Below are 10760 nucleotides of genomic sequence, written 5' to 3'. Positions count from 1 at the left end.
TTCTTTGTCATGCAAGTATTTCACTTCTCCATGAAACTTGAAAGAGTTTTACAGTGTACAGTATTCTGGGCTGGAATTGATTTTCATAGAGGACATGCAGTCCTCTGCTCCGTGCTCTTTTTGCATTAATGATTTGTGAAGAGAAGTCTGGTGTAATTCTGATGGGATTTCCTTTGAATGTGATCTGCTTCTTTTCTCTAGCCTGTTTCAGTATATTTTTCTTGTGCTGCATTTCTTGGATCTTGACTATTATATGTTTCGGTGTGTTTTTCATTAGGTTGTTGTTACGTTGCATTCTGTATGCTTCAGTTACCTTAATATCAGATTATTTCCTCATATTTGGGAAGTTTTCTTCAATTACCTCTGCCCATATTTTTTAATGTCATTCATATTGACTCCTTGTTTCTCATTGATGCCTATTTGTCTCACATTGTCCATCTTTGCATCATCTTGCAGGTAATGGATTATTCTTTCCTGCGTCCTTGTTGTTTTTAAGAGATCCTTTCTTACCTTTTCACTAGCTGTACCAGCATCTTCAAGATCTGAAACTCTGTCTTCAATTTCACTTAAACGCTTTTGCAAGCTTGTGATTGAGATTTTAGTTTCATCTATATCTCTTTGACTCTGATTCATGTGATCTATTTTTTTCCTGTATTGCTCATTCAAGGAATCTGTCATTTTTCTAATCTCCTCTATTTTTTTTAATCAATGTCTTCTTTAGAAGCAGTTATAAATTCTTTTACTGCAGTGTTTTTTTTCAGATTGTGTTTCCTCCCTATGTTTCTGTAGTTGCCTCTTTACTTCAGATGCTATGAGTTCTAAGAGTTCTTTTTTTATTTCAGAAAAGAATTGCACTCTCAGTTCCTCTATACCTTTCTGCTGTTGCTCTTTTACTATCGACACTATTAATTCATGTATTTGAGCCAAGCTAGTGTCCTTTCCACTTGTTCTGGGTGGGCATTGGATTTCCTCCATATATTTCTGCATTTGATTCTTTAGTGCAGATGTTATTAATTTAGGGATTTCTTTTTTTTATTTCTAATCTGGGTTCCTCTATACCTTTCTGTGGCTGTTTCTTTATTTCAGAAGCCATTGATTCATTGCTTTCAGCTGCGTGATTCCCAATTTGTTCTTTGTTATTGTCCTCTGCACTTATTATGGGTGGGCTTGGGTTCTGTGGTTGCATTTTGATCCTTCTCGTCATTTTGTGTAGCACGATCTGTAGATCTTTGTTGTAGTTATAACCGGGCCTGGGATTAGGACTGGGTCTGGGCGTTTCTGGAACGTGTCACAAATTCCTACTCAGCGGGTGGGGTTGGGGAGGTGATGCCTAGTGTTGGGGGGTGTCCCAAGTGGGTGGAAGAGGGTCTCACCCACCCTGTTCCTGAGTTGGGACCAGTAATATGTCCTGCTGGTGCAGGGTAGCTGGAAGCTCTCCCACACACTCACCAGGCCTGGGCTAGGACTGGGTCTCCAGTTTTGAATTCTTTTAATGCAGAGTTTTTTTTCAGTTTGGGTTTCCTCTATTTGTTTCTGTAGTTGATTCTTTACTTCAGTGCTATGAGTTCAGAGAGGTTTTTTTTTATTTCAGAAATTAATTCTCCTCTGAGTTCTTTCAGCTGTTGTTTATTTACTTTCAATGATATTAATTCATGCATTTCGGCTGAGCTAGTTTCCTCTGAACTTGTTCTGGGTGGACGTTGGGTTTTCTTTATATATTTCTGCATTTGATTCTTCACTTTAGATGCTATTAGTTCAGAGAGGTTTTTTTTTTTTTTACATTTCTTATCTGAGTTTCTCTATACCTTTGTGCAGTTGTTTCTTTATTTCAGAAGCTCTTGATTCATTGATTTCAGCTGTGTGATTCTTAATTTTTTCTGTGATATTGTCCTTTGCACTTGTTGTCGGTGGGCTTGGGGTCTGAGATTGCATTTTGCTCCTTCTCATTGTCATTTTGTATAGCACTGTCTTCTGACCTTTGTTGTAGCCTTTTGGTGCACTTATATCCTTAGTGTCTACTGAAATTCAGGTTCAGATCTACAAAGTTTGAATTCATCCAGTTGTACCTGGCTTGGGTTTGGCTTCTGTGCTCAGCTCCTTCCTGGTACAGGCCTTGGGAGTGAACCTGTTGTGCCCCTATGTCAAGATGTTCTGCTCCTGGACTCGCTGGGTGGTTCTGTCCCCTACTCTCTCTACAGGGGCTGTAGTTGCAGAGTTTCACCCCAGGTCTGTATTCCAGCCTGAGCTGAGTCTGAAGAGGATAAGGGTGAGTAGGGGAGAGAGGAAGCTCTCCCACACACTCGCTGGGCCTGGGCTAGGGTGGATCTGGGGTCCCGAGAACATGGTAGATTTTCTCACTCATTCAGAGGGCTGGGGGCTGGCTTGGCAGCCTTGTGTGGTGGGTCGGCTGTCTTGGGGGGTTGGCCAGCTTTGGGGGTCTTTCCTTTTAATTGTATTATACCTTTCTATTTTTATTTCTACTTTTGAATTCTTACACTAGGGAGATTATGCAATATTTACACATATAGGTCTGGTTTATTTCACTTATGAGTATATCTTCAAGTGTCATACACTTAAATATAAAGGCTTTGAGCATATCATTCTCTATAGCTGAGTAATACTCTATTGTATAAAAATACCATATCTTTTTCATCTATTGTTCAGGTGATGGGCATCTTTGTTGTTTCCAAAATTTCGCTATCATAAATTGTGCTGCCATAAACATAGGTACACATATATCACTATGATATGATATTTTCAGTTCCTGCTGGAAAATTCCCAGTCAGGGGATAGCTGGTTTAAATGGGTCTTCCAGTCCTGGTTTTTAAAGGAGTCTCCACACTGATTTCTCTATTACAGTTGCACCAGTCTACATTCCCACCAGCAGTGGAGAAGTGTTCCTTTTCCCCCACAGCCTCTCTAGCATTTGTTGTTGGTTGATTTTTTTTTTAAGATAGCCATTCTTTTTGTGATGAGATGGTATCTCATTATTGTTTTAATTTGCATTTCATGGATGGCTAGTGATGTGGATCTTTTTAATATTTTTTTGCTTCTCTAATTTCATCTTCTGAGAAGTGTGTATTCACATGTTGTATGCCCATTTTGTTCGATTGTTTTTGATGGTAGCCATTCTTTATGAGGGAAGATGGAATTTCAGATGTTATTTTAATTTGTGCTTCTCTAATAGTCAGTGATACTGAACCTTTCTTTCTCTCTCTCTTGGTTTTTTTGCAGAGTGGCACCAGGTTCATTGGCACTGCCTCCAGAAGAAGGCGTTGGGCATCTTGGTGTTGAAGCTTGTGCTGGAGATGTAGGTCTGATGGGCCAGTGTGAAGGTGATCTTGAAGTCCTGGAACTGCTTGACAGCAGGCCGGTGACACTCACTGACTGTGATCTCCTCCACCTTCCTGAGTTGGATTGAGTTGTTATGGGTTGGGTGCCAGGTGCCCATGTCCCAGTAGCACTGAGTGATGGTGCCAGCTGTGCTCAGGTCCTGGTACTCCCAGTACATCTTGTGGGTGCCAATGTGGGAGTCATAGCTCAGCCAAATAGCCAAAGATCTTTTCCCCTGTGGAGACTTCTCAAACACTAGAAGACCTCTGCTGAAGTTTTCTTCGTCTTCCTCAGTTAGGATATGAAGTACCAGAAACAGGATTTAGCAGCAACATTGTTGGGTGTATAAACCCCCATGCAGTAGAGAGGTGGTGTGTAGCCCTTTGGGTGGGTAGGCAATGCCCCACCACCTTGTATTACCAGCATGTGCCCGAGGCCTTCATGGTGCTCACTTCTTGCTTGCAGCCACCCTCAAAAAGGACTCAAACATTTCTTCATGTATTTATTATACATGTACTTCTTTTGTAAAAGAGGCTCTAATATTTTGAGCTGTTTAAAACAGAGAATGTCCAAAATATGTATACACATTATGGTTGTTCTTTTCCTGATGTGTGTATTCATTTTTTGTGGACTTACCATATTACTATATATTAGTCCTTTGCCTGAGGTATAGTGGGCAAAAGCTTGCTTTATGTTGCTTCTTCACTCTTTTGATTGTTTCAAATATTCCTTTCTAGGTCTCCTTAGAGACTATAACATTTAAGTGATTTGCTTGGGCAGTGAGTTGCTAGAGTGCCTATGGCCATTGCTGAGGTCTGTGGTCATAGTGACCTCAGAACCAGAGTTGACTGCTTCACTCTGAGAAGGGAAAAGTTTGGCCACCCCTTATAGTTCTTTTTCCAGAGATCACACACAAAGGAGTTTTATTCTTTCACTCTTCAGCAAAGATAGTGTTCATTTTTCATGTTTCTTTTTCTTCTTTCACTTTTGAACTTATGAGCATACACACCAATGTGATGATAGTATGAATATTTGAAAATAATAACTCTTTAACATATTTGTGATTGTTTATATTCTGCATCAACCTTTCTGGCTAAGAGACCCCCAGTTCATTATCTCTGGGTATGTCCAGGAGATTGTTTCTGTAAGAGATTAACATTGGAAAAGACTTTGTGAGGAAGACCTTACTGATATAGTCAGGCAGAACTGATTCCATTGAAGGTCACAGTACATCAAAAAGGCAGGATAAAGGAAAAATGTCCACCATTTCTGCTTCAGCTATGCCTCCATCTTTTGTACTTAGACATCAGCACTCCTAGTTCTCATGCCTAGAACTGGCCTCTCTCTTGCAGAATTGGGACTTGGGACTTCTGGTTGCATAACGGCATGAAGTGAAACTTCATAGTGATTCTCTTTGTAGGCTGGGGATGTAGCTCAGTGGCACAAGTGTTGCTAGAAAGTGCAAGGTCCTGAGTTTGATTCCTAGTACCAAAATTAAAATAAATTAAATAAAAAAACAATTCTCTCTCTCTCTCTCTCTCTCTCTCTCTCTCTCTTTCTTTCTTCCCACACAATTGCACACACACACACATACACACACACACGGGTGTGCGCACACACACACACACACACACACACACACATTTTCTTCTGTTTCTCTAGAGAACCCAAACTAATAGCATACAGTAAGTCCAAGACTTACAAATGAGTTCCTTCTTTCTGGGAAAGTGTTCTTATGTTGACTCCATTCATAAGTCCAACAAAGTCAGACTTATACACCTTTGATAGAAATATACGTTGTACAGCATAAAAATCCAAACACAAGCACAAATACAGTAATACCAGACTGTAGTATACTAGTGAACACTATTACACTGTACAATGAGCACATAGCAGACAACCGTGACAATCTTTGTCAGGCATGTGAGCTAATGTGGTTCAATCACATTTACCAGTGTTGGTAATTGCTATGTTTTGTGTCTAGTTGTCTCCCCAAAACCTCATGTAAGTTATGGGGCAGACATGCCTGGAGGAGCAGCAAGTGCCTTGAGGGGCGGGGACAAAGGACCAGCGTGGGGCTTGAGGGGAAAGCCCAGAATGGCACAAAACTTTAAGTTGGCATCTTACACTTCCCCTCAGGCAGCAGCTGCTGGGAGGTGTGGAGTAGGGTATCCTAGACAAAGCAGTACACCAGCCTCTCCTCCAGACCCTGTAGGGTGGGGTGGCAGTGTCTATGATTGAGGCCACCTTGGGTAGGGAAGAAATGTTTGGAGAAAACAGAGGCACTGACCCATTCTCTTGAACAAATAAGGCTTTGAGGTCTTTCTATGTAATTCAGGCTATTTTAAACTATGAAGCCTCTAGTAACTGTGAGCTAAGTAAACCTTTCCTTCTCTCATTTTGAGTGTTGGGTATTGAGTGCCTGGCTACTCCTCCAGCTGGCAGCAGACCTTGGCATCATCCACATGGAATTGGTTTTAGGCACATGTGGAATGCAGGAGTTCTGAGGTAAAGAAGGCTTCCAGCAATGAGAGGAGAATTTGGTTTCAGAGAAGTGGGGTCATTGCTGTGGCTAAACCTAATCATGTGGATTACCAGCTTTTGGAAATGGCTTGTGTGAAGAGATAGGAAATGTTTGGAGATGTCATCTACAAGAGAAGTACTGGAATAACTTTGGCTGTTCTGTATGGAGATTCTGGTCAGAGCTCAGACCAGAATGCTGATAGAAAGCCAACCTGTAAAGAACAGGCTGGGGAGGTTTCTTTTGGGAAGAAGGACTGGATTGGTTGTTGAAATCTAGATCACTTGTGTTTTGGTTTGAAAGAAAGTTTGTTTGAATTTTGCCTGTGTCCAGAAATTTGCCCAAGACTAAGATTAAGCATGGAGGACTGATTAATCTTTCAAAGGAAATCTCGAAGCAGCCAAATATGGAACAGTGGCATGGTTATTGTTTGGAGCTCTTAGGCAGATTTATGTTGAGAATAAAGAGCAAAGAGCCCAGCAGAATGATTTAAAATCTTCTGAGTTTGGCAAGAAAGGAAGCACCAGGAAGGCTGTGTACTGCAAAGGTAGAGCTGAGATCTCCATTGCCCAGGAGTATCAGGAGAGTAGAAAAGATGTCCTGAGGGCATCAGAGGAGTTGGCAGGTTCTCACCCTTTGCAGCCTTAGAATTGCAAGGGTGAGGGACTTTGCTTTGAGGAGAAATCCACAAAGGCCCATGCTTCAGAAATGAGGTGGTGGCCACACCGGGTTGAAGAAGGGAGGCAACAGCCACATCAGATTCCTGTAAGGTACTGCCATAGAAAATTTGTTCCTGGGAATCAGGGTCAGAGTACACAGAAATCCAGGCACTCAACCCCTATACCAAGAGAGAAAGGAAAGCTTAACTATTCCTCCAGCTGGCAGCAGACCTTGGCATCATCCACTTGGAGTCGGTTTTAGTTGCATGTGGAATACAGGAGTTCTGAGGTTAAGAAGGCTACCACCTAGATTTCAGAAGAAAGCCTGGGAGGCCAGACACTGATCCCCTGGGAGGGCAATGTGTAAGGCTGTAATAGATTAACCTATTCAGTGGAAACCTCAGAAATTTGGAAAAGTCAGCAATGTGTGTAAATCTAAGGGAAACTGCAAAGAGGGAGCAAAGCTCGCTTAAGACAGAAGCCATGAGCGCTACCACCAAGACAGCCATAAGGAAAGAGCCACATGCAACTCACAATTTGCCACAGGTTGCTTTGGGCTTTCCACATGGAACTATAAGGTTTGTATCCTCCTGTGTATACCATTTGGAGTGGCAATGTTTATCTTGTGACTTTGAATGTTGGATGTATTTAACTTTCTATTTGTACAGGGGCTCATAGTTGAGTGGCTTGGAGGAGACTTGGGAATTGGACTTTTTAGCAATACTAAAACTGTTGGGACTTCAGCAACTCTTAGAGATGGTCTAAAATGCCTTTTAGACAAAGGGATGTGCATGAAATTTTGGGGGTCCAGGGGCGGAATGTTATGGCTTATGTTTACTTGTCCCCCTAAAGCCTCATGTAAGTTATAGGGTAGACACACCTGGAAGAATAGTGAGTAGTTTGAGAGTCTGGGATAAAGGACCAGGGTGGGGATCAAGGGGCAGGACCAGAATGTCACAAACCTTTTAACTGGCAGCCAGCACTGTTTCCCAGGCAGCAGCCTCTCTGAGGTATGGAGCTGGTCAACCTGGACACACCGGTGCTCAAGCCTCTCCCGACCTTGTCATTCTGGGGTGGCAGTGTCTGGTGACTGAGGCCACCTAGATAGGGAGATGTTTGGAGAAAACAGAAGCATTGACTTTCTCTCCTGAGCAAAAAAGGCTTTGAGGTCTTGCTACATAATTCAGGCTATTTTAAACTATGAAATCTCCAGCAACTGTGAGCTAAAAAAACCTTTCCTTCCCTGATTTTGAGTGTCAGGGATTTGTCCCAGCAATGAGAGAAGAGTAACTAAGACAGTACTGTAAGGTCTATTCATATCTGTGAAAGTTTACAATTCAAATGTTCATAAATCAGAGACCTACTGTATTCATCTAGATTTCAGAGTCTGCAAGATATGTGTGAATAGGGAACAAGCTAAATATAGTGGAATAAAGAGCAGAATGGAGAGAAATTGGGGAGGTTGTGCTGGTATGCACACTTCTGTCAAGTGGAGGACAGAAACTGGGGCAGACAGAAAATGGGTTCCAGGGCGGGCCAGACAACTCAGAGGACTAAATCACCTGCTTAGGCAAAGCACAGGGTTCAGATTCAATGCCCCGCTCCACCTGCTGATCCAGCCCCGCCTTTGGGTGAGCTGAGGCAGGAATTGGGACTGGGCATAGTTTTGTGCTCCTATAATCCCAGCTGACAACTAAAGGCTCATTACAAGTCCGATCTGTGTGGTGAGACTCTGTAGACCTTGCATTAAATACACACACACAAACAAAATGGGTTTCCTTCTTCAGCCACCCCTCTTTATCCTTGTGACTACCTCTGTTGCTGTCATCAATGCCTTCTAGACCGGGACATGAAGTTGGGGAAAGAGTAAGGATAGGGTGAAATAAGTCCCATGAAACAACGGAAACTGAAGCTCTAAAGAAAATCATTTTTGGTATAGACTAAAATTTTAAGGAAGAATGAGAGACTACTTTACTAGATTTACTGGGGCAATTATTTCTGGGACTATGAGCACATAGTCCCAGGAAATTGTATGCATTCAGGAAGAGTAATATCTGTGTTTGCACTATTTATAACCATGTTCCAAGTATACAGTATAGGGTCGCAGAGATGGCTTAGTAGAATAAGTACTTTCCTGGAAAGTGCAAGGCCCTGAGTTCAATCCCTGGTTCTGCAAATAAATAAATAAATAAATAAATAAATAAATAAAAACAAAAACAACCAAGTACACAGTATATTGTAGTATGCTAAGGTTTTTTCAAAGGCAAACAAAACAAAACATATTAAAACAGAACAGACGTTAAGGTGGTTAACCATTTGCTATACCACTTCTTCTGAAGGTATAGGCTTTCCTCTATCAGTTGGAAATACATTGCATTTTAATCTTATTAATCTGTTCTTGCAATATAGTTACTGAATTTTACCAGTCAAGTAGTAGAATAGAAATATTGCTTAATGCTAGACAGAATTGTTGGTGTTTGAATAACTAGTTATATTCAGGGAAATATTTGTGCCAGATGCACTCTAGTTTGTATTTGACAACTTAGTTTGCTATGATTTTCAGGCTTTTTTTATTAAGTAAAGGAATTTTCAAAATAGACACTGTGTATCTGCCAACTGGTGACCAGGATGTAAAAGGAGACAATAGAATTGGATGAAGTCCCAGATGAGAGTGAGATTCCAGGTCTGTGGGTTGTATCATCGTCCTTGTGGAGGGGGAGGGTGATTTTACTGTTAGAGAGCAAGGTTTGCTGGGCTGGCTGTCAGGGCAGTATGGCTTCCTATTGGGAGCTCAACAAAATCTTTAATTCCTTGGCTTTACTCCTTCCCCATTTATTGCTTGTTGTAAAGTAATGCATATGTGTTTTTCTTTAAATGGTGCTGCCGTTTAAAAAAAAGCATGATTAGTGAATGAATCAGGAATGATCAAACAGGAGCTTATTTTTCCAGGGGGGTTGAGATAATGGGATGGTGCTAATTAAGTTCCTTTATGCTTCAGTGACTTCCTCTGCTCCTGGCACAAATTGTCAATACTGATTCTGCAGATGCTCAGTGAAACAAGAAAGAGGGTAGTTACTGTCCTTAGGTTTTAGTTTTGTTGTTTTAATAGAATCCTCAGGAATAAGTGATGTGACCTTTGAACACTTAAGTAGGATCATATGATGCTTGTGTTCCTACTTGTCTTATTTCATTTACCATAATGTTCTCTAGGTTCATCTGCATTGTCACAAAGCATATGCACATTTCTGAGTGATTCTTACCCTTATCCTCTACCCAAAACATACACATAGAAATGAAGTAAGATACATGAACAATTCATGTGCCAAAATACTATGAAAAATAATTATGGCTTTTATAGATGAGTTGTCCTCAGTGACATTTGGATATTTGCTGGTGGCCTGAAGGTAAACTGGAGAGGACTATACCAGCTACCAAATGACTTTATACCTAATGTCATGCCTGTCAGCTAGACCAAGAGCTATGCTTGGAGTCATTGTCCCTCTTTCCCCATCCTTCTAAGGACCACTTGAAGAGGTTCATTAATTAGGGACCCCTCCAGACCCAGCCAAAGCCCAGGCCCAGCAAATGTGTGGCAGAGCTTCCTTGCTCCCCTGCACCTGCTGGACCCCTCCAGATCTAACACAGGCTCTGCCTGTGAGTGAGAACTTCCACCTTGCTCTCAGAACCCTAGTCCAAGCCAAGGCCCAGCGAGTATGTGGGAGAGCTTCTGCATACCCCTTTGCCTGCTGGATCCCTCTGGAACCAGCCCAGGCCTGACATACAGGCCTGGGGTGAAACTCCACAGCTGAAGTCCCTGCAGAGAGGCTAGGAGCCAGAACCACCCAGCTAATTCAGGATCAAAACATCTTGATAGAGAGGGACAACAGGTTTACTTCCAAAGGCTGCAGCAGGAAGAAGCTGAGCACAGCAGCCAGACGCAAGCCAGGCACAACAGGATGAATGCAAGCTTTGTAGATCTGCACCTGAATATCAGTAGGTGCTAAGGTTGTAACTGCAGCAAAGCTCTACACCAAAGGTCAGAGGACAGTGCTATAAAAAATGACAAAGAGAAGGAGAAAAATGCAATCTCAGAACCCAAGCCCATGCAAGGAAAGCCAACATTTTAGCCCTAGCCTTCCAAGGTCAATTAATACTCAAGACATATGAGAACTTGTACTGTTACATCATGTAACTTGGTAGTGTCCCAAATTTTCTGATCAAGGAGATTATGAGGCCAAAGAGGAAAG

At 41.9% G+C, this 10760-nt stretch overlaps 1 pseudogene; it reads right to left on the bottom strand.

Annotated features, from left to right (window-relative positions):
* Nucleotides 1-3247: 3247 nt before the first annotated feature.
* LOC101569046 overlaps nt 3248-10760 on the bottom strand; it is a 33902-nt pseudogene continuing 26389 nt past the window's right edge.

The sequence above is a fragment of the Octodon degus genome, unplaced genomic scaffold, assembly GCF_000260255.1.
Source record: "Octodon degus isolate 3935 unplaced genomic scaffold, OctDeg1.0 scaffold00038, whole genome shotgun sequence".
NCBI classification, from domain to species: Eukaryota; Metazoa; Chordata; class Mammalia; order Rodentia; family Octodontidae; genus Octodon; species Octodon degus.
This window is presented reverse-complemented; position numbering and strand designations above follow the sequence as displayed.